This window comes from Physella acuta, unplaced genomic scaffold, assembly GCF_028476545.2.
Source record: "Physella acuta isolate Inbredline_101_S28 unplaced genomic scaffold, ASM2847654v3 ptg001518l, whole genome shotgun sequence".
In the NCBI taxonomy this organism is placed as follows: Eukaryota; Metazoa; Mollusca; class Gastropoda; family Physidae; genus Physella; species Physella acuta.
Genome location: NW_026733033.1, coordinates 207,083 through 234,160, shown reverse-complemented (window position 1 = coordinate 234,160; position 27,078 = coordinate 207,083). Strand labels below are relative to the sequence as shown.

Sequence of the window (27,078 nt, the reverse complement as noted above, 5' to 3'; positions counted from 1 at the left end):
GCACCGACTCTAGCATGGTGTGTAGCGGCGAGACGAGGGGAACGGCGAAAAGAGGGCAACGGCTTCAAGCCATACGTTCGCGAGATGTGTGTCTGTGTGCTGTGCAGTCGTAGTCTCGTCTGCTACTGACGTTACGTTTGGTGTTGGACTGAAAGGAGTAAAAATAAAACAACAAAATAATACGTGTATTTTCTGTCTCGTGTTCTACTTCGTCGTGGAAGAAAACAAAAACAACAACTGTGTGTTCAACAGCGGTGCTGGTTGGTACGTTTTATCCTATCTTTATCGGTGTTTTAAAGTTAATCTATATTTAGATTGAGCCAGTAGCGGTGAAAATCTCGATTGTTCAGTTTTGTCTGGTTTTCCGGGCCAGACGATATCTCCAATGGCTAGACGGCAGACTAGTTTTAATCAGATAGGGACTAATCAGCTCGTGTCTATAACAGTATAACGTAATCAGTCTGTATGTGTTCATATCGATACTTGATTAATCAAGATTCACACTATTTTTAAAAAATCACCAGACGGAGAGTGTTATGTACAAAGCTAAGATATAATTTTGTTGTTTTTTGTTTTTTGGTAAGATTTCTTTCAAATTTTCATAAATATTAGATCTCTAGATCTATTAATTAAATTGTGTATCAATAGGCCTATATTTCGTGGCTATTTTATTAATTTTAAGTTATAGACACATGACGTATTCTCAAACTTGATCTTCTGGTATGTTTTTAATTTAATTCCGAGGTTATTCAACTATAATACCATACGCCAACTAACATAAACCTTATTTGATAATCGATATTCGAACTAGCCTTTACTAGACGTAGTGCTGTCTCATTACAAGAACCTAGAAGTGTTTAAGTTAGGACTAGGAGTTTCGGGTTAGGCGAATATTTGGTAATAGGGTTATTTTTAGACTTGATGCTGACGTAGTGTTTTTATTTTTTTTTATTTTTTTTTTATATACATTTAACATTTGGTGTCTAGCCTATTTCTGACTACTAAATCTATTAATGAAACCATTTTGACGTAGAGCTAATTCAATATAGAGAACCATAATGAACTGATGTAGTTGAGTTTGATTGCCCTATAATGCTAAAAATTACTTTGATGTAGACATACCGTAGGCATATATGCTACTGTCTACAACTGCCCATCGATATACCTTATATGCTAATCTGCCTACAACTGCCCATAGACATACCATTATATGCTACTGTCTACAACTGCCCATAGACATACCGTAGGCATATATGCTACTGTCTACAACTGCCCATCGATATACCGTATATGCTACTGTCTACAACTGCTCATAGACATATCGTATATGCTACTGTCTACAACTGCCCATAGACATACCGTATATGCTACTGTCTACAACTGCCCAAAGACATCTACATACCGTATATGCTACTGTCTACAACTAACAACTGCCCATAGACATACCGTATATGCTAATCTGTCTATAGGTGCCCAAGTACGGGTCTAACTAGCTAGCTACAGACATCTAAATGTATCTATAGGTCTAATAATGTGGAAGGTCGTGATACAGACCCTATGTCTTATATAAATTATATATAGAGAGATGAGAGGTGCATTTATGATATATAGCCCTATATATGTGTATATATAGATATATAATATACACGCATCTATGCCATTGTTTAGATATGACTAATAATTGAATCAATGTGTTTAATCCACGGGGGGGGGGCGGAGACACTGTTTAAAGTATATATTTTATATATATATTCCATTTCTTACGGGGGGGGGGGGGGGTAGATTTTCTTCGGAATGAACTCTGGTAGTGAACGATTTTTAGGTGTTTTGATCTGTGTAGTAAATCAAGGCTTTCACATGCTGAAATTTCAAAGTCTAGCACGTCGAGGTATTGGTGTTAAATTCTACGAATTAGTCCACTGGGTGGCGGTTTAGGCTAATACGTGTGCGGTTGGAGTGGGGGAGGGGGGGGGGGGGGAAAGAGGTCCTCGATTGCGTTTTTAAAATTATGATCGACTGTTTTTTATGAACGCTGGTAAGGTTATTAAATTTTTTGTTTTAAATTTAAAACATGATTAGAAAATAGCTAAATATAAATTTTTTAGTCTTTTTAGATGAATCGTACACCATCGGAAAAAAAAATGCCAAACTTTATTATATACAAACAAGTACACACAGTTATCAAAAACTGCGAAGGATTTAAAAATAAAAAAATTGAAATTTAAGATGGCATCCGTTTAGCCAGTCTAGCCTCTCCCCCCCCCTTTATTTAACTTATATAGTAAATTGAAATATCGAATGTCGTCATTATTAAAAGTAAATGGAAATCCAACCTGATCATTAAAGTATTAAGTGGTTATTGTTTGTATTTTACGTTTGTCCTTCTGTGTATTTTGGTCACAAGTATTCGTTTCATGTTTTTCTTACAGTAAGATGTCCCATTTGAGGATCTCTTCTTTAAATTAATTTTAGAGTTTGTACATGTGTTGGTTAAAGGTGTTGATAAGGCACATGGGTTTGGTAAATGACGTTAATAAGTCGTATATGTTGGAAAATCATGATATTCAAATCGTATGGGGTAACTCAACAGCGATAACTGGAGACACCATATATGAGAACATTCTCGCATATATATTGTGTTATGTTGTGGGAATTTTGGGATTTGAAAGCATAGTATTGGTGTACTACGTATGTTGATGATATGATTTTATTTTGAACATATCTTACTTCACCTAACAAAGTTTAACAATTTCCGGCCCTACGGTCATAAAAAAAAAAAACGGTCATAAGAGCTGGTGAAGTAGAGTTCAGCCGATTCTTTGACTGGCGACATAGTGTTCACAAATGTATGCTAGGTCACATTAACTTTCCCAAGCTTCAAGTCGGGTACCCTTCACAGATGGGCGGAGAGCGCGGACGTGCTAGACATCTGAGTTATACCAGGTGTTGTATGATAAGCAGACTCGTTTGACTAGGGGGGGTCTTGTTAATTGTATGGATATAGTCTTACATTGGGGAACTTGTTGATATTCGGATGGGTGGGGGGAGGGGGGTAAGTCTGGTTTTAATTTGTCTGAAATAACGAAGTATAAAATAAAAACTTGAAAATATGTCTCAGTCTTACCCCTCTCTACCCCCTCCCATAAAATCGATCCCTGCTGTCAAATCACAATTTTAAAAAGTCCGCTTCAATTTATGTATTGTTTTTGTTTTGTTTCGCTGACCACGTCATTTTCCTTTTTCAACTTACGCCCCTGACGGGGCCAGCAAGGCAGGAACGACAACTGAGCTAAAATAAACAAGTAGGATTAGGGACACATTGTCCTAGCGCCCGTGTCCTTTTCGTCGCAGTCTGGGGCGCGCCCCTCCCCGCGTCTCCTCCTCCCCACCCCCCTCCCCGTCCCCCGCAGACGCACTCAGACACTTCGCCCCCTCCCCTCTTTCATGTCCCCGTTCGGCTGCTCACAACGTCTGCCCGGCTCAGACATGTTTCCGCTTTGACCGTCTCGTGGACGAGTCTCGTCTGCCGTGCCTCACACCGCGATAATTATTGCCCTCGGTATTCAAATGAACGGTGGATTGTGAATATTTTTTTTTTACGAGCTTCGCGTCTTGTGGAAAATATGTGGTGCTGAGTTCAGTACAGTATGGATATATTATATTTCGGGTAAGTTTTAAATTAAAACAAAAATTGCTAAATCAAGTTAAATATTATTTTTGCGGACGAATCTAATCTAAAAGTCGCACACTATTTACTTAAAATTAAAAGAAAATGATTTAGATTATTCATATCATTTACATTGGACGGTGGATTCGTAAATCTAGTGTGGAAGTTACCTATTTTTAACTAGGTTTATGATATAAATTATATCTAGATCTAGCTGTATAGTCACTATATCTAAATCTCGGGTTGACAGGGTAAGGTTGCGAGCATATTTCATCAATATTTGTCTTTGTTTTTCTCAACACACTACATATGCCCAGTTTGATCAAAATGACATTTGATTCGGTTGTTGTAACAATAGTGGGTGGAGGGGGGATAAGTCTGACCGACGATCACAGAAGCACCAAAGTTTCCTTTATTTAAAAAAAAAAAAATTATTATTATTTTTTAAAATTTTTTATTTTTTTATATTTTTTTTTGTAAAACTAAAAAAAAAGTGAAACTGGGAAATTCATTCTCCGAGAACTGCAAATACGACTGTCTGAAAAATTTTCCATATAGGATACAATTTTTGCTTTAATTATTTAAGCCACACAGAATTTTTTGTCTATTATTGTGTGACGTCTTCGTGTTGTTGTCATAGTTCGTTGACCCCTCGTGGCTATTGAATAATATTTTTGCTGGTGCTATTGATTTACATTATTTTTTTTATTCACGGCAACAGTTGTGTTACATCTTTAATACTTTTATTTTTCGTTTTCTATACCCGAGATAATGAATTCATTTGAAGAACGGGTCGAATTGCTATGCTACTTTATACATTAATTGTATACTACGTATTCATTTGCAATTTTTCTTTAACCAGCATTTATTATGATCAAAGTTTTACAATGCGGGATTAACAGATGTACATATTAAATGCATGCTAATTGTTTTGTTAAAGAGGCCGTTGTTACATACACTGCGTGTATTGTTTACAGTTAATTTTAAGGCCTCGACATCAATGCGAGTACAAACTCACGCAATGCTTAGACCTTCATTTGCTTCGGGTTTTTGGAATAAGGTAGCTCTTTAACTCTGGCATATTTTTAGACTCGTGTACGGGCAAGCTTTTAAGCTGGCCTTCTCGTAGCTTTCGCCTCCGCCGCCTTCTTCTCCTTGCATTAATTAATTTCTTCAGGTATAACATATGCGATTACATACCCATCAAGGTGGCAGGTGTGTCTGATGCCCCTCCCCCCCACATCCCATGTAGCAGGTGTCTGACCTCTCTAGATAAATTATGTGCACGGGCAACCCATCCTCACCCCCACCCCTTCAAAAGCAACCCACTATTTCTCAAAATCGTAGATACTAATTTTAGATTCAGCAATTTTTTTTTTATCTAATTAAAACTTGAAGTAGGGTTATCCATATAGATAGCCTTACCAGCATATTCGCTAAAGCTTCACAACTTACGTAGTGTGTAATGTTTTCTAGTATGGTGTTAAGATAGAAATAATTTACCGTATATGCTACACACGTACACTTCCAGTAGCAGTTTACACACGTACACATCCACTAGCAGTTTACACACGTACACATACAGTAGCAGTTTACACACGTACACATACAGTAGCAGTTTATACATCCACTAGCAGTTTACACTGTCACTTACAGTTTACACATGCATTTGCGATATACACATACAGTAGCAGGTTTCGATTCCCTTGTAGTGCTGGTTGAAGACTGCTAAATTGCTTTTATTCCGCGGACTATTTGGTAGTTTGTCGATGTTTTTAAGTGTTCTCTGTCTTATACCGTGAAAGAGTTGGGATTATGCTCAGAAATGTTAGATTTAGTATCGAGGGGTTATGGTTTAGCTCAAGGTTGATACGGTTAGGTGTAGAAGGTGTATGGTTTAGCTCAAGATTGATACGGTTAGGTTTAGGTGTATGGTTTAGCTCATGTAGGCCTAAGTTTTGCACAGGTTTAGCAAAATATGTTTAAAGTTAATTAATGAAGGATTTTAGTTATGGTTAAGGGTTAACCTTAGTTAACATTCAACTTAAATGGGTGTTTATACTAAGAGTCGTTTGGTCAGAGTAGATAGGTTTTAAGTAACATAGGGGACAATTATATAAACAAGCACATCTGAATGGATCATGGTTAGTGTTTTGATTATGGTATTAGTAATGGCATAGAGACTACACAATAGCTTTTACCTAAATCATTGGCATATATAGTTTGTGTTTTTTTTTTGCCTGTTTCTCAACCCATCTAGGAGAGAAAACTAAAAAAATGAAACGTCTTTTTTTTATTGGACAAAGGCTATGGAAGCAAATCCTAAAAGAAAAGCAGACCGAAATCGGAGTCAACGGCCTATATGGCACGTGACATATTGATACGTAAAACTTAATTGTGGTGGAAAAAATACCGTCCAACAATTAAGAACGAAGAGGTAGCTCTAAAAGTTTCTGAACAATACCGTAAACCCCGTATTACATACTATCTTGTATGTGTTTGTGTGTGAATTTTATTTTACTCTTTCGTCCACTATCTGTTTCTATCGTAGATCAACTATTTTTGTAGGCCTAACTCTAAATATGTTTTTTTTTGTCTCCTATTTAAGAGACTGCTTAGATTGTGGTTTATTATTGCTTTATTTTTGTCACCCCGCGGTGTGATATGGTATAAATCCAACCAGCGGCTACACGCTATCTCCTGCCAGCAGCACATTTCACGTCTGTGACCTACTTTTTACTCTGCCGTGCTGACTGGCTGGCGTGTAGCTGGTAAATTAAAATTTATTATGCAAGCCGAAAAAAAAAGAGTTGCTGATTTTGTCTTTCGTTTGGGGGGCACGAAAATTTTCAAACGAGCTGATTTAAAAATTTATCGCTAGTAAAGAAATATCTATAACGTTTTTATTTGTAACGAATTTAAATTTGTATTTTTTGTATTGTAAATTAGAATAAAATTGTTCGAATATTTAATTTATTTAATACGCGCCGGTCAAATTATAGCATGTTTACGGTAATGTACTAAAACCTCCCCCCCCCCCTCTCTCTTTTTCTCCTGTCTATATTTTCTTTTAGTCTGGGTTCTCCCTGCACACTCGGCGTAAAGGCCGAGGCGGTGGCGAGGGGTGGTGGCGGTAACTAGGTTAGCGTTATCGACGCTGTCTAGACAGGGCCACGGCGCAGTCTTAGGCGATCAGATAAAAGTACTTTGAGGGGAGGAAGTGGGCGGCCGGTCGGTGGTTGGAGGCCGTAGATCGAACGCTCAAATGCAGAGTGAAGCAGGAATTGTCTTAAAGCGAGACAGGGTGGAGAGGAAAAAAAAGGGGGGGGGGGGTGACAGGGCGAGAATTGAAATAACTTCCGGTTGGATTTGATTTAAAATAAAAGTCGTCTGAGAGATTTTTTGTTTTTTTTTTAAATTTCGAGTCACGACAAGTCTCACTGCTGGCTTATTAGTATTTTATATTTAAAAAAAAAATGTGTACAGGTCAGCTTAAAAATACGTCTGTCACATTCATTATTTCATCGTTTTTACTGTTGTTTCTTACATAATTATTACTGGTCCTGTTATTTGCGGAGTTATTGCGTATTATATTAATTCTGATTCTAATTTGTTGTTGTTAATATATTACTGTCTTTATGGTTATATTTATATTCCAATTATTAACGCAAGTAAAATTGTTTTAATAATTATTATATTGTTATTATCTTTTATAATTATTATAGTTATGATAACTTATTATTACTTATATTGTATTTTTATTGTTATATTTGTTATTATGGCTGTTACTATAATTGTTATTGGTTTTTATTATTGTTTGTTTGGTTACCATTGGTGTAGCTATTTAATATTATTAGAGCAGTTGTTTGTATATTTACCATTGTAGTACTAACTCTTGGCATAGCTACCATTGCAGTAGTTACCTTTATTGTAGTTACCTTTGGTGTAGCTATTTAATATTATTAGACTGATGTTTGTGTATTTACCATTGGAGTTGGTACCCTTTGTATAGTTACCATTGGAGTAGTTACCCTTGGTATAGCTACCATTGCAGTAGTTACCTTTATTGTAGTTACCTTTGGTGTAGCTATTTAATATTATTAGACTGTTGTTTGTGTATTTACCATTGGAGTAGGTACCCTTTGTATAGTTACCATTGCAGTAGTTACCTTTGGTATAGCTACCATTGGAGTAGTTACCTTTGGTGTAGTTACCTTTGGAACAGTTACCTTTGAATGTGACCCGATATGACCGTGGTAGTTGCCTGTCCGTGCTACTGTCTAGACCGCCGCCACGATAGGGGAGGAGGGAGGAGGGGGGGAGGGCGCTGTTCGCGTGAACTTTTTGCACTGGCCACTGATGTGTTGTTGTGCGGCTATTCAGGTGATGGGGGGGGGGGGGGGGAGGGAGGAAGGGGGTGAATGAGGTCAGAAGTTTGGACGACAAATGCGCGTGCCTTATTACGTTTTCTTGACTCCGAATTTTAAGCCGTTATTCAGGAAGTGGGGAAAGATTTGGGGGGGGGGGGGGGTTATTTCCTGCTTAGTCCACTCGGTAACATATTAACTAGATCTTTCTGTACCTTTATAAAGATTTTCTTTTTAAAGGAGCCGGCAATTATGTTGAAAGCTTTCTTTTTTTCCTTCTAATTACCGGCAATTATGTTGTAGGCCATTTTAAAAGTCCCCGGCTGTTATATTGTATGCCTTTTCTATAATAACCGGCAATTATGGTTTAGGCATTCTACCGGCGACAATAATATAGGATGTAGGCTAATTCTTCCTCCTCCCCCCCCCCCGCTTGATATATATATATATATATATATATATATATATATATATATATATATATATATATATATATATATATATATATATATATATATATATATATATATATATATATATATATATATATATATACATACAGAGAAAGAGAGAGAGGGCCGGATTTCTATAATCGGCAATTCCAGTCGTTGTATTTAAGGTAATTTTATAGAACCCGCGTTATATTGCAGGTTGTTTTTTTTTAATAATGATCTACCGTTGTATTGCAGGCAATTACTTAACCCTAATATAATGGAACTCACCTATGATAGCAGACCGATATATATTGCTGGTCATTTCTATATTGACCATTATTTTGTAGGCCATTCCTATAAATGATTGACCGTTATATTGTTGGCCTTTTTTAAATATAATCATAATTATTATACTTATGACCATTTCTGTAATTACCATTAATTATGTCTTAGATCTCATACCGGTAAAAATAATTTTGTATGTCATTCTTCATTTTTATTCCTGCTTTATATATGGAGAAGAGGGCTGGATTTCTATAATCAGCAATTAAAGTAAGGGCCAACCGTTATATTTTAGACAATTTTTTTACCAATACCAATCTTTATATGCATGCCATTTGATGATTTTAGAAGGATCTATCATTATATTGTAGGCCATTACTATAAGTATTGATAGTTATATTGTAGGCAATTTTCTAGAACTACATACCCTTGTATTAGAAGCAATTTCTATAATGGCCCACCGTTTTCTCTTAGCAAGAAAAAAAGGTAGTTCTAAAAGTTTTAAACGAGGAAATATGTATTGTACACAATGACTATGTATTGTACAAAAATGACTATTTATTGTACAAAATGACTATGTATTGTACAAAATAACTGCACGTCTGGTTCAAAACTACTGCGCGGCCGCCCTAGAGCACCACTTATATGGAACATTGATAATGACCCAGCGTTCTATTGTAGGCCATTCCTCTATGACCGACCGTTCAATTGTCGGTTATTCCTGCGGTATGTCGGTAATTCTACGTGCGCAGTTCAGACGCTGAATTTTTGACCGCTTGAACTTGGCTGTTGTTACCGTTCCCGGTACAAAACCGTTAGCCCCTTCTGATAGTGATACGACGGCCTCGCCAACCGCATGTCTGTCCGGTGATCTAAGCGGACCGATCAGCTGACGGGCCCGTAATCTGGACCTGAGTCACGGTGGAGAAATTTACTGTAAACACCCCGGTAGTCGGGCTGCTTATCGTCCAGCTGATAGCGTCCAGTTGGATGGTGTGGGATGTGGGATGGTGTGTTTACAGTGACGTAGGGGTTTGTACGGAAGGGGTTTGGGAAATAGGGGATCAATTCCGTTATAGGGGTCGTAGTTGTTTTATTTTAGGTGTCGTCAGAATTTGTACCTAAGAGGTTTGAGAAATGGATCGATTCCGTTATAGTGGTCGTAGTTGTTTTATTTTGGTGTCGTCAGAATTTGTATCGAAGAGGTTTGAGAGATGGTGGATCAATTCCGTTATAGGGGTCGTGGTTGTTTTAGTTAGGTGTCGTTAGGGTTTGTATCGAAGATGTTTGAGAGACGGTGGATCAATTCCGTTATAGAGGTCGTTGTTTTTTTTTTTTTTAGGTGTCGTCAAGGTATGTATCGAAGGGGGAAATAGAGGATCAATTCCGCTATAGAAGTCGGGGTTGATTATTTATGTGTCCTCTTCAAGTTATGTCGTGGTCAAGAATCAAAGGGGCTCTATCCGCACTATGGAACGTAAAACGTGAAAGTGGAACCTTACTTAAAGATATGCGTTAGACGGTGTGGTGTTATGGTTAATTAGGACTAGAGTTGGAGTCCATGTAGGGTACGGCGTGGTCGGGCGAGAGAGCGTATGGCTGGTGTCCCGAGTTCGGACCTCTCGTGCAAGCCATCTCGGCGAGAAAACCTCACAACGTTGCAGATTGTTCTTGGTAGAAATAAAAACAGGCTGAATATGGCGTATAACATGTTGACACTAACTATTATATTGGAGGAAATCACCTCTAATAATACAATTAAGAACGGAGAAGAAGAATAGATCAGTATAAATCCTTAGATTGGGATCAGCATAATCCTTAGATTGGGATCAGCATATATCCTTAGACTGGGATCTGTATACATCCTTAGTTTGGGAACAGTATAATCCTTAGACTGGGATCTGTATACATCCTTAGTTTGGGAACAGTATAATCCTTAGATTGGGGTCAGCATATATCCTTAGACTGGGATCTGTATACATCCTTAGTTTGGGATCAGTATAATCCTTAGTTTGGTATCAGTATACATCCTTAGTTTGGGAACAGTATAATCCTTAGATTGGGATCTGTATACATCCTTAGTTTGGGATCAGTATAATCCTTAGTTTGGTATCAGTATACATCCTTAGTTTGGGATCAGTATTATCCTTAGATTGGGATCTGTATACATCCTTAGTATGGGAACAGTATACATCCTTAGTTTGGGATCAGTATAATCCTTCGATTGGGATCAGTATACATCCTTAGTTTGGGAACAGTATAATCCTTAGTTTGGTATCAGTATACATCCTTAGTTTGGGATCAGTATAATCCTTAGTTTGGTATCAGTATACATCCTTAGTTTGGGAACAGTATAATCCTTAGATTGGGGTCAGCATATATCCTTAGACTGGGATCTGTATACATCCTTAGTTTGGGATCAGTATAATCCTTAGATTGGGATCAGTATACATCCTTAGTTTGGGATCAGTATAATCCTTAGATTGGGATCAGTATACATCCTTAGTTTGGGATCAGTATAATCCTTAGTTTGGTATCAGTATACATCCTTACTTTGGTATCAGTATAATCCTTAGTTTGGGATCAGTATACATCCTTAGTATGGGATCAGTATACATCCTTACACTGTAGGCTACACTTATCCGTAGTAGCCTGTGTCCTAAAGTGGTCCTAAAGTGCAAAAAAATAAAATAAGAAAAAAAAAACACAGGGCTATTTTGTCGTTACACCGTGCATTGAAATCAATACATGTCGGGTAGAGCTAATCAGCATTGTTAGACCATATACGAGAGGGCTACTCGTCTGTTTGAAAGCTTTTCTCCCCAGAGTTACCGACCTTCCTTCATTAATGTCTAAGAGAGTTACATCCTTTTTTTTTAAATCTCTTGGAATAATAATTGCAAACTCCACCCTTGTTTGTGTTTGAAAATTATCTGCCCCTCCCCCTCCCTTATGTAAAAATCTTTGCGAGCTACATCCCTGTTTTTCTGAGAATCAATGCCCCCTCCCCCCTCAATGTAAAAGTCAGCAAGATACAGCCCTGTATTTGTCTGAGAATTACCCCCCCCCCCCCCCTTGATAGCAAATCCCATGTATTAAATTTTTTTTTTTTTAAATACTAGATATCGCGTGTTGTGAAAAAAAACATTCTCCACTTCAGCCCACCAAGGCATTTTTTTTTCCTCTCTTCAAAACATGTATTCGCTGTCTCGCCCGGTTCTGACATTCAAGACATTTTATTCTCGCCCGGTTCTCCCATTCATCATTACCAGTGGACGTGTTCCATAACCAGGGCAACAATACGTCAGGTGTATCACGTGTCCAGGTGTTGGCGACCCACTGCTGGGTACCTGCCGGGCTGAGCGGCTCATTACCATGTACATTATGTCAGAAGTTGCCACGAACTTTATTAATCTCTGGTGTGTGTGTGTGGGGGGGGGGGGGGGGTGGGGTGGGGTAGGGGGGGGTCTGTAATGAGACAGGGGAGGGCTGGGATGAACGACAGTCTCCCGGCTGGTCGTATTCTGTGGCAGGGTTCAGGGTAGACTGACACGTCTGATATGGTTTCAGGTGACGGGTGAAGGGAATGTTGAGGCATGTCGACATTTCTGTGTGGGTAGACAGATGAAGATTAAGTAGTGTTGTTTCTGTTAGTAGGCAGGGCAAGATAAAGTAGTGTTGTTTCTGTTAGTAGGCAGGGCAAGATAAAGTAGTGTTGTTTCTGTTAGTAGGCAGGGCAAGATAAAGTAGTGTTGTTTCTGTTAGTAGGCAGGGCAAGATAAAGTAGTGTTGTTTCTGTTAGTAGTAGGAAGAGGAAGATAATGTAGTTATTTCTGTTAGTAGTAGACAGAGGAAGATTAAGTAGTGTTATTTCTGTTAGTAGTAGGCAGAGAAAGATAAAGTAGTGTGTTCATCTCTAAGTAGTAGGCATAGGAAGATAAAGTAGTGTTATTTCTGTGTTGGTAGGCAGAGCAACATAAAAAATATAAAGTGAAAAACCGTTAAATCTATGTTAAAGATGCACAGAGATATATTGACCAGATACATTTGATAATAAGAATGTCTCCTTCCTTGTGTAAACCTCAGCCCTAGGGATGTTGACTTATCGATATGTGGTCGGGTACAGCCTTTATAGGTTGGTTGTAGAAAACGCTAATTGCATTGTTCGATTATATCGATAGAGTCAGCCGTGATTGGCACTGAATGCACCATCTGCAGCCAGACATCGTTTTCTTTTCCCAGCCTACCATTAAAGTAATTTCATAGTGAAAAGTCACAAAAAATGTATTTTTGTGTTTGTAAATTTGTCTATGTCAGGTTGTTGTATTGTGATTTTAATCGATGTGTGGCATTGTTCATTTGTCGTCTTGCGTTTTGTTGTGTTTTTATTCTTGTGTAACGTTGTTTTTTGCCGTATTGCATCTTGTGGTATTGCTTTTGTTTTGTAAGCTTTTTATAAATGCTATATGTAAAGTAAACTTCCCCTCTCAGACCTAACAATCCATAGGGCAGATAAAGTAGAGTTTGAAAGTTTCTGTGTCCTCAGCGGTTAATAGGATGGTGTGTTGAGCACTATACCCAGCCGCCTCTTTCTTCCCTAACCTAAGTCAGGTACCCATTAGAGCTGGGTGGACTCAGGCACGTCCTTCAGTGCCGGGTTAGTACCGGGATTCGAACTCGAGACCTTTGGGCTAGCAGTCGAGTGCTCTACCATTCAACAACCGCGTCCAAATTAACTTGCCTTCGTTGTCCTGAAACCCTTCTAATTATATATTCCAAACCACATATAAGATTACATACATTTACTTCTTTAATATCATCTCACATACGCAACGTCAGTAATTCAAAACGTGCATGGTCAAGGCTGACTGCGGAAAGGCCGAAAATCAAAACCACGCAACATTAATTTTGATAAGAAACATTTTTTTTATAGCTATCATCAAACATATTCATGTTTATATTAAAATGTATGCTGCGGTATTAGAGCAAGATTGCTTTATAATTTTATGACATTTTTTTCTCCTGATATTTTATATTTTTATTCCTGTGAAAAAAAAATCCCGTTTCTTTTTTCCCATGCCCACCCCCTCTCCACCAATATGCATGCCCACGCTGAAATTTGCAGTTATTAACTCGCGTATTGAATGACTCTAACCTCACATCAAGGGTCACGTGACCCATCTCAGAATAGCGACCAATGAGATGGGAGGTAGTCTAAATATATCAGTCCTCCATACAACTATTAGAAAGGCACATACAAGTAATACAGAGACACATATTACTAATATAGAGACACATATAATTAATAAAGAGACACATACAGCTAATACAGAGACATACACCTAATACAGAGACACATACACCTAATACAGAGACACATACACCTAATACAGAGACACATACAGCTAATATAGAGACACATAACCTAATACAGAGACACATACAAATAAACAAGAGACACAGACTAGTTCTAGACAAACACATTCAACGAAATGGAAACACATACCACTAATAGAGACACACATACAAATAACAGAAAGACAAATACAAGTAGTACGAGGCACTCACATTCAACTAATAGAGAGAAATGCACAACTTAAATAGATACATATTATTTCTCAACTCTACATACGGAAAGTAATATGATAAATACCTTAACCTAAATGCAGTGCACAATTTATTTAACACCCATAATTGCGAGTTTTTATTTTTATTTTTGCGTTATGCAAATAAGGTAGGGCCTATTGATAATTGCCATCTTCATAATCGTATGCAGCGCATTAGAAGTCGCTGGCCTAATCGTATGCAGTTCTTTTGAAGTGTATCATTTGCTCTGTTGGCTGTGTCTTGCTGGTTCTCTAATCCCATCGCAGAAGGTGGGCTGGGGGCGTGGGGTGGGCTTTAAGGCTGTGTGTGGGATGGATTTGGAGAGAGTGGGTAGAGGTAGGGGGGGGGGGTTTAACCCGATGCGTTAAGAATAAGGGTCATCAACGCAACGGAGCGTCAAGGCTAATGGCAGTATTGTAGGTCGTTACGCCTGGTTGCGTTCATGCTGGAGGGAGTGGAGTATTGTGGTTGGGGTTTGTGGTTGTGGTTGTTACATCGTGTGGTTGGGGGTTACGAATGTGGTTGTGGTGAAAACGTGTGGTTGTGTTTGTTACGTCGTGTGGTTGTGGTTTGTGAATGTGGTTGTGGTGAAAGCGTGTGGTTGTGGTTGTTACATCGTGTGGTTGGAGTGTGTGAATGTGGTTGTGGTTTGTGAATGTGGTTGTGGTCAAATCGTGTGGTTGTGGTTGTTACATCGTGTGGTTGGGGTTTGTGGATGTGGTTGTAAAAGCGTGGGGTTGTGGTTCTTACATCCTGTGGTTGGAGTGTGTGAATGTGGTTGTCCTAAATTCATGTGGTTGGACTATGTGAAAGTGGTTGTCGTGAAAGCACGTGGTTTGCCATTGAAAATCAGATTGTTTTATATTGACATTTTAACAGTGATAAACTGTCACATTGATCAGCCGTACCCACAATTTCGTGTTGTACCCAGATTTGAGTCAATCGATATAAACTGAAAGCGATAGTTTGATCTTTATGTTTTGGGATTATTTATCAATACCGGCCATGCTTGCTTAAGGAATCGATCCATCTCGCCAGTAGTCGAGTACTTTGTCATAGAGTACGAGTATTGGAATAAAATCTGGTACTATCTGGATAAGACATACATAATCTTGCCATAAGTGATGAACTTATCCTAACATTATCACTATAATATATCCTAATACTTCATTTTAGCATTTCATTTACTGTAGTTTAGTGTATCCCAACCCCATCACCATAAATCCTAGCACGTTCATTTTAAATTTTTATAACACCTTCATAATCTACTCATCAACATAATGTATTCTAACGCCTTCACTTAATTATCCATAGCACCTTCATAATCTACATCAACACCATGAACTTAATATATTCTAAACCTTCGCTTTAATAATTCATAACACTTTCATAATTTACCCAAACACCGTCACCATAATTTATACTAGCACCTTCCTCTTACTATTTCATAACCTTCCTATCGGTAAAGCCTATCCTAAAACCGTCTCCATTATAAATTATGTCCGAAATCTTTATCTTAACATTTCACCAAACCTTCATAATTCACCTTAGTATTTCGTAACATCTTCACCATTATAATTCCCCCTACCCCCCTAACATCTTTACCACAATGTACATCTTCCCCATAACGTACTTAATTTATATATTGTTTCGTTCGTGCCTTTCGTCACATCGCAAGCACATTTTAAGACGTGTGTTCGAAATATGTCGTCATTCAGAAACAGTGCGGCTGATGAGCATTGTGCAACTCTCAACAAAAAACAGAGCCGGGACTCTTTTATTTTAGTGCTCATCTTGGAAAATCTAAAGCCATCTGTAGCACATGTGTAGCAAACATGCCAAGCCGAAACCAATGACAGCCTACAACAACACAGCTAGCTAAGAGATAGAAGGAGAGAAAAGATGAAGGGAAAAAAAGGGAGGTGACGTATGGGTTTCGAGAGTAGAGAAAAAAAAATATCAACACACCGTCGTGTTGAATTGTCCTTATAATCTCGAACCAGCATGCGAGGATACACACTGCGTGACCTAGTTTCAGCAACGACATCTCATCTATGTTGTGTGTGTAATAAAAAAAATAAATAAAGGGGGGAGGGAGGGGGAGAAGAAGGGGGCGGTACAGTTGTTTTAATGTTCGTTTGACATTGCGTAAGATTTAGGTTCATTTGTCTTTGTCTGTGGTTGGCCAAACGACCCGCTGTGAGAAATGTGGTTTTTATTTTCTGTAAAAGGTTTTGGAAGGGGAGGGGATGGAGCGGGTTTTATTTTTTCAGCTTAACCACCGCTGTGAATTTAAATTTAAATTATTTCATTTTTTTCAAAGCAAATAATTTTACAACGCAATGTGTACCAGTTGAGCCTGTCCCAAATTTAAGAAAATCGATCGTGTCATCCAAACGATAGTACTCCTAAAACACAGGGGTAATTATGACCAGGGCTAGCTTCACATTGTAGGATACACAGCAAGCTAAAGGACATTATTTGGGTAGTGATCCATTCCAGGCAAAAACACACAGGCGTAGCGACCCTTCCCGGCGCCCGGGGACAAACTTTTTGATTTGCACACCCCCCCCCTCAAGATTTCGATTTGCACCCCCCCCCCCCCCCCCTCAAACTTTCGATTTGCACCCCCCTTAACCTTTCCATTTATTTTTCCAACTCATTTTGGCGCCCCCTAAGGTCGGCGCCCGGGGACATATGTCCCCCCCCCCCCTCGCTACGCTACTGAAAACTCACTAGCTTCATACTAAATAAAACTGTAATATCTCCACTCAAGACACAATTTGCTTGAGAAAATTTGCTTGCTCCACTGTAGAGACAATTTACAAGCTCTAAACTAGACAAAATACTCCACTCCAGAATTTTAAAATAATTACCCAGGAAGAATAACAGAAACATAAATCACATTAAAATTATTTCCATCAGTGATTTATCTTGTTTTTTGCTCACTTTTTGTTATTCTTTATGCATTGTCTTATTTATAGGCTTTTAAAAAAAATTGCATTTCTAAATTTTTTTTTTTAAATTCTGCATACTTTTTGCATACCAGAGGCGTAGCGAAGGGGGTGGGGGGAGGGGGTGGCTGGTTGGCACATTTGTCCCCGGGCGCCGACCCTAGGGGCGCCCAAATAGGTTTAAAAAAAATTAAAAGCTCATTTTATCTGCAATTTTGTATTATAAACATAAAAAACATAGGGGGGGGGGGGTGCCATATTGAAAGTTTGTCCCCAGGCGCCGGGAGGGGTCGCTACGCCTCTGTTGCATACCCTATATAGGACACACAATCTATTGCCCTTGTTGTATATTTATTTTAGGCTATATAATAGTGTATCTTAACCCAGCGTGCACATTTGGCTTCAGTAATTTAATTTTAGTTTTAATAAAAATGATTGTGTAAAGCTCAACTAATTAGTTTTTTCAATAGTAAATTACAGCTATATGATTAATGATGTGTCGTTTAGCCTAACACAATAGGTGGTGTAATTGGGAGAAGAAAAAAACAGTCTTGGTTACATCAATGTTGAAAAGTAACAATTTTAAAAAGTAAAGATGCGGGAGTAGATAAATCGTGTATTTAAAGATAGAAATGCCAATTCTAACGAAAAATGTAGAAAAAAAACGATAGAAATATGATGGCATTGTTATCAAGAAATAAAGTATTGCAATTTTTTTTCTTACTAAATAAGAATAACGTGAAAAATTCCCAAGAACGAGTGATTTTCCTTATATTTGAACGTGGAGCAGTAAAAAAAAATATGTACTATGTTTCAGCAACTAACCCTGCTTCACCTCCCCCCCCCCCCCCCCCACCCCCACTACACATGCTTTAGAAAATGTACATTCTAGCTGGTTAGGCAGACGTCGCTTTGTCTGAAATTAAATGCGCCATATGTGAGTTGGTAGGTCAGCCTACGTCGGGCTATGCGTTACTTATTTAGGTGACTGTGATACTACTTTCAGACTGAACCCTGTGGAAGGGCGATAATCAAGGTCGTTTATCAAGGGAGATAATTAATCTGCGTACTTTTTAAAAAGAAACAAAATTAATGTTTGATTCAGTGGTTTTGATTTTATCCAGCTACATTGGGGTTGTTTTCAAATTATGGTTATATTATATGGTGACTTTAGTCCTAATATTTTTAAAGACATTTTCTTTTTAAATTACCCGTTTATTCTGTTTGTAAACACACAATTTTATATAATCCCTCTTTGGTATATAATCTAGCAATACGGATCCATATACGTTGTACACCATATCTGCTTGCAATGTTTTTTTTTTTAATTTGGTGCATACTTGTCCTGTTTTAAAAAATAAATAAATTGAAAAATAAAGGTCATGTTATTTGCATAAAATTAGTACAACGATTTTGCGAAAAAATTTATCTGTCGAAAAGTATCGCTGTCTTATCAAATCCACATTCACGGCGAATCGGTTTATTTAGTATGTAATTTGCAAATAACACCGCCGTATGACGCATACTTTAACATTTTTCGCGAAGTATGGCCAAATTAAATTGCATTAGTATATTTGCGCATTTTTCAGTCGCGCATTTTCCTGTTGTGAACTTAACAAGGAAACGTAAAATAAATCACATTTCCTTATAGTTTAGACTTATTCCTCATAGTTTAGACTTATTCCTCATAATCGCGGAGCCAAAGAAACACGAGAACTCTACTTCATCTGCCAAATGCTCTATCAGGTCTCCCCGCAACTTGCCTCATGTTAGTTAGTTAAAACCAAATTTTTGACGCATCTTTAAAAAAAAAAGTCTTCTTGTTACCGATGGTATATCTCATGTGCCGAACTGTTACAATAAGTGGTAAACATAAAAATGTTGGGATAGAAATGCTTAGAAGATCGCCAAACTGGCGAAGTGTATACATTCCGCTGGTATTGCTATCTCGGGTCTTTCTCCTAACCCTTGACCCAAATGACCGTTTAACCATCTTTAGCCCAGCCTTTAACCTAACTCTAATTCTAATCCAAATGACCCTTTAATCAGACTGCCATCTTTAGCCCAGCCTTTAACCTAACTCTAATCCTAATCCAAATGACCCTTTAATCAGACTGCCATCTTTAGCCCAGCCTTTAACCTAACTCTAATCCTAATCCAAATGACCCTTTAATCAGACTGCCATCTTTAGCCCAGCCTTTAACCTAACTCTAATCCTAATCCAAATGACCCTTTAATCAGACTGCCATCTTTAGCCCAGCCTTTAACCTAACTCTAATCCTAATCCAAATGACCCTTTAATCAGACTGCCATCTTTAGTCCAGCCTTTAACCTAACTAATCCTAATCCAAATGACACTTTAATCAGACTGCCTTCTTTAGCCCAGCCTTTAACCTAACTCTAATCCTAATCCAAATGACCCTTTAATCAGACTGCCATCTTTAGCCCAGCCTTTAACCTAACGCTAATCCTAATCCAAATGACCCTTTAACCAGACTGCCATCTTGTCCTAGCCTTTAACCTAACGCTAATCCTAATCCAAATGACCCTTTAATCAGACTGCCATCTTGTCCCAGCTCTTAACCTAACTCTAATCCTAATCCAAATGACCCTTTAATCAGACTGCCATCTTGTCCCAGCTCTTAACCTAACTCTAATCCTAATCCAGATTTTCAGTACCATCAGAAAGAAATCGAACTTGAAACGGCAGTATCTGACCGTTGAAGGATATTGCCTCGATTAATTTAGAAGCTCATGAATCCTAGCTTTTAACACTGTTGTATCCCCCCCCCCCTCAAAGACTCTTCATTTGCTTGTATTTGTGGTTTTTAACGGTTAAAAAAAAAGTGTTCTTCTAAAGTTCGAACCCTCTTGCAGATAAGGCTCGATCCTTTCCAGCACTAAAAATTAAGAACGAAGAAGAAGATAGGATATTGCATAGCCTGATCTAGAAGCTCATTAATCCTAGTTTTTAATACTGTTATATTCCCCCCCCCTTCCCACACACACCTACACACAAGACTCTTCATTTGCTTGTGTGTGGTTTTTAACGGTTTAAAAAAATATATATGTACTCAAAAAGACATTTGGTCTGGCTAAAGCCGCTGTATCTGGCCAAGCGCTTGTGTCCTGCATATCAAACGAGCACGGTGTCGAGGCGCGGATCTGACCCAAAAAAAAAACCGAGGGTGGAACAGATTTTTTTTTTTTTGTGGTGTTGTTTCTGTAACAGCTTACATCCCCCTGGTCGGCATGATGGAAGTATAGCAAGGGGGGGGGGTAGTACAGCAGATTACCTGACAGTGACGTCATGCGGTCGCGTTGACCTCACCGCCGAAGAGTGCGTGTGTGTGTGGTACTTAACCAGAAACCGCCGCGCGGAGTCTTGTCAAAAAGGCCGATACAGGAACGGGGCCAGAGAATTTGTGTCTGCCCTTTTGTGCTCTTTTGACCGCAGACCCCGGCTATGTGGAGACGGTATCGATTCTCGATATTTCTCTGTGTAGTATCAGTCCCCGGCTATGCGGAGACGGTATCGATTCTCGATATTTCTCTGTGTAGTATTTGTACGGACGATACTTTTTTTTTTAATAAATATATATTATTGTTATTCGTTTTAACTTCGTGAGACCGTGGGGAGAGAAGAAAGGAGGAAAAAAAAACAGGGGGAAAGGGGAGATAAGTGGTTGATGATCCGATAATTGGGTCATAGAAGACGAGGTACCTTCTTGTCAGTTGGTGGTTAGGTCTTCTCGTTTTACATGCATACCTGTACGTGTGTAGCGGTTAAAATGCATGCGTGTGTGGCGGCGCGAGGAGGGGTGATGGTGGTGGGGGGGGGGGGGGGGGGGCGGGGCTGACCTGCGTGGAATCAGACATGCCGCTTTACCACAACTGCGCGATAGGTGGGGCGCGCTTATTTTGATATATGCAGGGGGGGAGGGGGGTGGATACGTCTTTTTGGATATTGTTGCATTCATTTGCAGGCTTTCACGTATTCGCTACACGTCGCCTAATGTTTAAACTAAGAGCCATGGTCGTAGCTTTCATTTTTAAAAAAAATTTCATAGCTTTAGATTTCCATTTAGATGAATGTTAAATTTAAATTTCAAGCCCACGGATTGCTTTCATTATTCATATTCGCAGGATAAGAAAAGTAATTTTCATCTTTCTTTCAAAAACTTGAATAAAATATTTTTTTTTCTCTTTGTACTTTCTTCTTGGTTATCTGCAAAGGTTAACCTCGCCATTTGCTGTAGATTTTTTTCATTACACAAGGGCCGATAACTCGCACGGTACCGGCCAGCATTGAAACACAGTTTCTGCACACAACTTGTAGGTCAGGATGACCTGTTTGTCCTTATCTTTCAATGGGAGTTATGTGTGCATGGGGGAAGGGGGAGGGTGGACAGGATGTTGTGGAGATTTTGTTATTCTAAGATTTTTCTGGCAGCGTACCCCAAACCCTCGCCCGCCCCCCCAGAGCATCATCTCCATCGTCCTTGTAATTTATTTTTTAAATAAACAGCCGCTGGTATCCGTGCTTCAAGTGCGCTAATGTTGAAGTGTGGGCTGTGTTTAGGAGCATATATAGATGCAGATTTTTACATGTCTTTTTTGTATACATTAGGCCTCCTTTTTTATATTGTTACTGAAATTTTAGGGCTCGTATTTGTATTGTTACTTACATTTTAGGGTACGTATTTGTATTATTACTTAAATTTTAGGCTCGTATTTGTATTGTTACTTAAATTGTAGGGCACGTATTTGTGTTGTTACTTAAATTTTAGGGTACGTATTTGTGTTGTTACTTACATTTTAGGGCACGTATTTGTGTTGTTACTAAAATTTTAGGCTAGTATTTGTATTGTTACTTAAATTGCGTATTTGTATTGTTACTAAAATTTTAGGGCACGCATTTGTATAGTTGCTTAAATTTTAGGGCACGTATTTGTGTTGTTACTAAAATTTTAGGGTACGAATTTGTATTGTTACTGAAATTTTAGGCTCGTATTTGTATTGTTACTTAAATTGCGTATTTGTATTGTTACTCAAATTGTAGGGCACGTATTTGTATTGTTACTTAAATTTTAGGGCACGTATATGTGTTGTTACTTAAATTTTAGGGTACGTATTTGTATTGTTACTTCGATTTTAGGCTCGTATTTGTATTGTTACTTAAATTGCGTATTTGTATTGTCACTCAAATTTTAGGGCTCCTATTTGTATTGTTTCTTAAATTTAAGAGATTCTTTTTTATTGTTACTTAAATTTCGGGGCACCTTTTTGTATTGTTACTTAAATTCTAGGGTTCAATTTGAATAGTTTCTAAAAAAATTTTTTTTGAGGCCTCCCGTTTGGATTATTGTTTATTACTGAGACACGTTTTGTCATATTTACTTCTTAAGCCTACTTTTATGGACTATTAAATATATCCTTGTGGACTGTCGTCTTTTTCGAAGGTCCAATTTTAAAACTTTTTATTTATTGAGGCTTATCTTACAACATGGTTATTCCTGTTTGTAGATGCTTGTAGCATTGTTTCTAGAACCAGCTGTCCATTATAAAAATAGGTTTGTTGTTTATTGATATTGTTTTTGTTTTGTTTTCATTGTAGTGGATGCATAGAGGCGACTGGTAATAGACAGAAATAAATGATTGTAAATCAAAGCGCTCAGTTGTTTTATTTTTATTTTATTTTTTTTGTCAGCAGGCAGGGCGAGGCAAAGTTACTTAAATTTGAGCTGAGCCTAACCATAATTTTAGCCCTAACCCAGAAGCGTAGCGACCCCTCTCGTCGCCCGGGGACTAACTTTCAGTTTGGCGCCCCCCCCCCCCCCCCCCACCGTATATATATTTTTTGTTTATAATTCAAAACTGCAGTTAATATGAGCTTTTAGTCGGCGCCCGGGACATATGTACCCCCCGCTCCCCGTCGCTTCGCCTCTGCCCTAACCGTACACTTGGTCCGCTGCTAATAGCTTAGTCTGAGATATAGAAGTGCTGTTGTGAATCGACCTCCGAGAATTTGAATCTTCACACGCATTGTACGAGTTTCTAAAAATAATCAAGAAGCGTGAATGCCCAACGGTTCATTATCTAATGTGGCAGTTACGTCATGGATTGATCACGTGCGGAACATTTGGTCACGTGATGTGTTTAATCACATGTTACAACACTTGATAACATTCTAGGTAAATGAGCATACCTTCGGTGTTAATTTGTTTTTCTACCTTAACTCCATGTAAACCATATTAAATACACATTAACCCTGGTAATACCATTAGTTAAATCACCCTGATATAAATCCTACATCTCAGTCCATCCTATGACATCTGTCTCTCTACTTCATACATCTAGTCAGTACGTCGCTTAAGTGTAGCCAGTACCTCCCCTTACACCTGGTCACTACCTCCCCTTACACCTGGTCACTACCTCCCCTTATACCTGGATAATACCCCCCTCCCTTATATCTGGTAAGTACCTCTCCTTAAACTAGTCAGTACCTCCCCTTACACCTGGTCAGTACCTCCCCTTACACCTGGTCACTACCTCCCCTTACACCTGGTCAGTACCTCCCCTTACACCTGGTCACTACCTCCCCTTACACCTGGTCACTACCTCCCCTTATACCTGGATAATACTCCCCTCCCTTATATCTGGTAAGTACCTCTCCTTACACCTGGTCAGTACCCCCCCAATAACTGGTCACTACCTCCTCTTACACCTGGTCAGTGTACCTCCCCTTATACCTTGTCAGTACCTCCCCATATAACTGGTCAGTGTACCTCCCCTTATACCTGACCAATACCTCCATTGTCACACCATTACCATACCACCTCCTTCCTACCCCGGTCAGTATCTCCTGCCCCTAACAAGACCCCCCCCCCCCCCCCCCCAGTCTGACCCCTACCTACTGCGCACCCATCTTCGTCTGGACCACACCGCGGCCGACCTCGAGCTGGCCCGTGTCAGACTTGACCCCTCGTGTTATTGACAGGACACTGCGGCCATCGCCTCCAATTACGTCTGCTGTCTAGACTGCCAGACAGCTCCCAGCAAGACTGGTAAACTCCCGCTCAACAAGTGAGGCCGCTAGAAATTGGACGGGGGGGGGGGGGGGGGGGATTGTTTCAGTCGATTCAAGTATTTTTATTGACTTTTTTTTCCTCTCTCGTTTTGCTGAAGATGTATAAATAACCGAACGACCATCTCGAAGACAGATTTTTTTTTAAAAAGTATCATAGCTTGTTTCTGGATTTTGAATAAGGTGCTGGAAATAATTATTTTTAGTAGCCCGTGTTCTTATTTCTTGTATTAAAATGTAACGCTTTATCGCCATTTTGAAACTGGATGTGGATATACACCTGTTCATTAGAAAATGTGTTTTGACTGTGTTAAAAATAGAGTTTTAGTTGGACTGCCGTGTTAAAAATAAAACAGTCCAATTGTGTTTAAATAAAATAATGTGGTTTGACTGCTGTTAAAAAAGAAAGTTGTGGTTTGGCTGCTAAGGATATAAAGTGATTTTTACCGTTGTGATTAAAAACTAATTAATTAACCACCGTGGTTAAAAAAAACACTAAAATAATTGCCGTTTGTCGAAGAATGACTTGACTTCAATCTTTAAAAAAATTTCCAATACGGCTAGTATGAGCTGCCGTTTTAAAATAAGTGATTTGGCTGCCGTGTAAAATTATAACCTTGTTGATATAAGTGGTTTAATATCTGTGTTTAAAAATGCTAACTAATAATCTTTCAAAACATGCCAACTGTCGGCATGAAACTGCGCGACAATATTCACACAAAACACTACAATTACAGGAATCATTTAAAAACTGCTACATTATTATAGAACACAACGAAACAATACCTGTTCGATACTATCAAGAACACAACTGGGTTTTTAAAATATTTATGATCGGAAGACTAACTAACCATACAGATTTAAGCTCTTTAACTTCCTATTTCAGAATCGCTAACGTTTTATTTTTAAAAAACCTGCTTTTTATGAATCATTTATATTAAAGCTAATCTCAGACAGGATATATTGAATAGCTGAGGTAGGCCTATACATTAAAAATCAATTAACGTGTGCATATTTACAATATTTACAATACTTCTCAATATTCAGTTTTAGGGATCGCCCATAAATGACGTTACGCTTTTACACGGCGATCCCCCCCTCCCTTTACGTTGTCCCTAAGGGTCACTAAAAAGGACAGCACCCTCTGGCCCCAAAGGCGTCACACTTTAAAACGAAGTCTAATTCAAAACAAAAACAATTTTTTTAAATTAAATTATACAATGGTAATTCCTTTCTAAAATGTGTATTGATAGTGTTTTTGGAATTTGTAAGATGGAAAAGAAAAAAAAACAACTCGTCAGTTAATTAACACTACATTGAAAAACTGCAGAGAGAAGTAACACTTTCAGAATCCTCCTCCATGCGTCACACGTTTCAGGAACAAAGTTACCAAATTATAATTTGGTAATTAAATGGATATTTACAAAGTTACCAAATTATAATTTGGTAATTAAATGGATATTTACAAAGTTACCAAATTATAATTCAGTAATTAAATGGATATTTACAAAGTTACCAAATTATAATTCAATAACTTAAATGGAAACTTCAAAGTTACCAAACTATAATTCAGTAATTAAATGGATATTTACAAAGTTACCAAATTATAATTCAGTAATTAAATGGATATTTACAAAGTTACCAAATTATAATTCAGTAATTAAAATAAATGGAAATTTACAAAGTTATCAAATTATAATTCCATAATGAAATGGATAGTTACAAAGTTACCAAGTCATAATTCAATAATTAAATGGATACTTACAAAGTTACCAAATTATAATTCAATAATTAAATGGATACTTTGTTACCATATTATAATTCAATAATTAAATAGATACCTCTCATTGTTTAGTAATTGTGATAAATTATTTTTTTTTTGAAGATGTATTACTCACATTTGAGTTCTATAAGGAGATGTCGAATCTGAACACGTTAATACATGCGTAATTTCTTTTACTTTTTAGCGAAATATTACACGGTATCAGTGTTTGGTGGTATTTGAACATACTAGATTTTATATCGGCCTGTCGATCATTAGCTAATTCTGAACCATAATTTTCCGTATAGAAACAACGGCCGCAGACACGAACACACAATAATTGTTAGGTCATGGCTAGGGTTAGGATTAAGGAATTATTAGGGAATGGACCGAGTTACCTAGCTGTAGAGAGCTAGACTGCTAACCTGTAAGTCTCGAGTTCGAATCCGGGTTTAATTCAGTAGACCGTCCCTGAGTCCACCCAGCTCTGATGGGTACCTAACTCAAGTTTGGAAAAGTAAAGGCGTTAGGCATAGAGCTGACCACACTATCCCTTCATATGCCGAGGTCACAGAAACAGATGAACTCTACTTCACTTTCCCTATTGACCGTCAGGTTTTGAATGGGGAACTTAACTTACTTACTCTACTAATTATCAGCGATAACTACATGCGATTATCTAACGTAAGTGTGTCTATATTAAATATTAACTTATCATTTTTCTAATTGTGACTTTGTTTACGGACATGTTGACATTTTAAGTGCGGACGTGCTAGAGAACTCACGTCCCCTCGTTCATTCCACTCTCTCGCACGCCATCTTTATTCTGTCCGTTATCCGGGACCTGCTATTTACGAATGTTGTTGATCTCCCCCCACCACCCACCCCCGCCTATCTGTACTAGTCTGATGTGTAGGC

At 38.3% G+C, this 27,078-nt stretch overlaps 1 protein-coding gene across 3 annotated transcripts in view; it reads left to right on the top strand.

The window, feature by feature from the left end:
- Positions 1-13: 13 nt before the first annotated feature.
- The window catches only part of LOC131928545 (uncharacterized), a 47,844-nt gene continuing 20,779 nt past the window's right edge, over positions 14-27,078 (top strand). The window contains exon 1 of one of the 3 annotated variants that reach the window (XM_059284607.1): positions 14-260. The gene's annotated coding sequence lies outside the window, so the exon portion shown is untranslated. Of the gene's footprint in view, positions 265-27,078 lie in introns of all 3 variants that reach the window. The other 2 variants (XM_059284606.1, XM_059284609.1) reach the window with 2 other exon arrangements.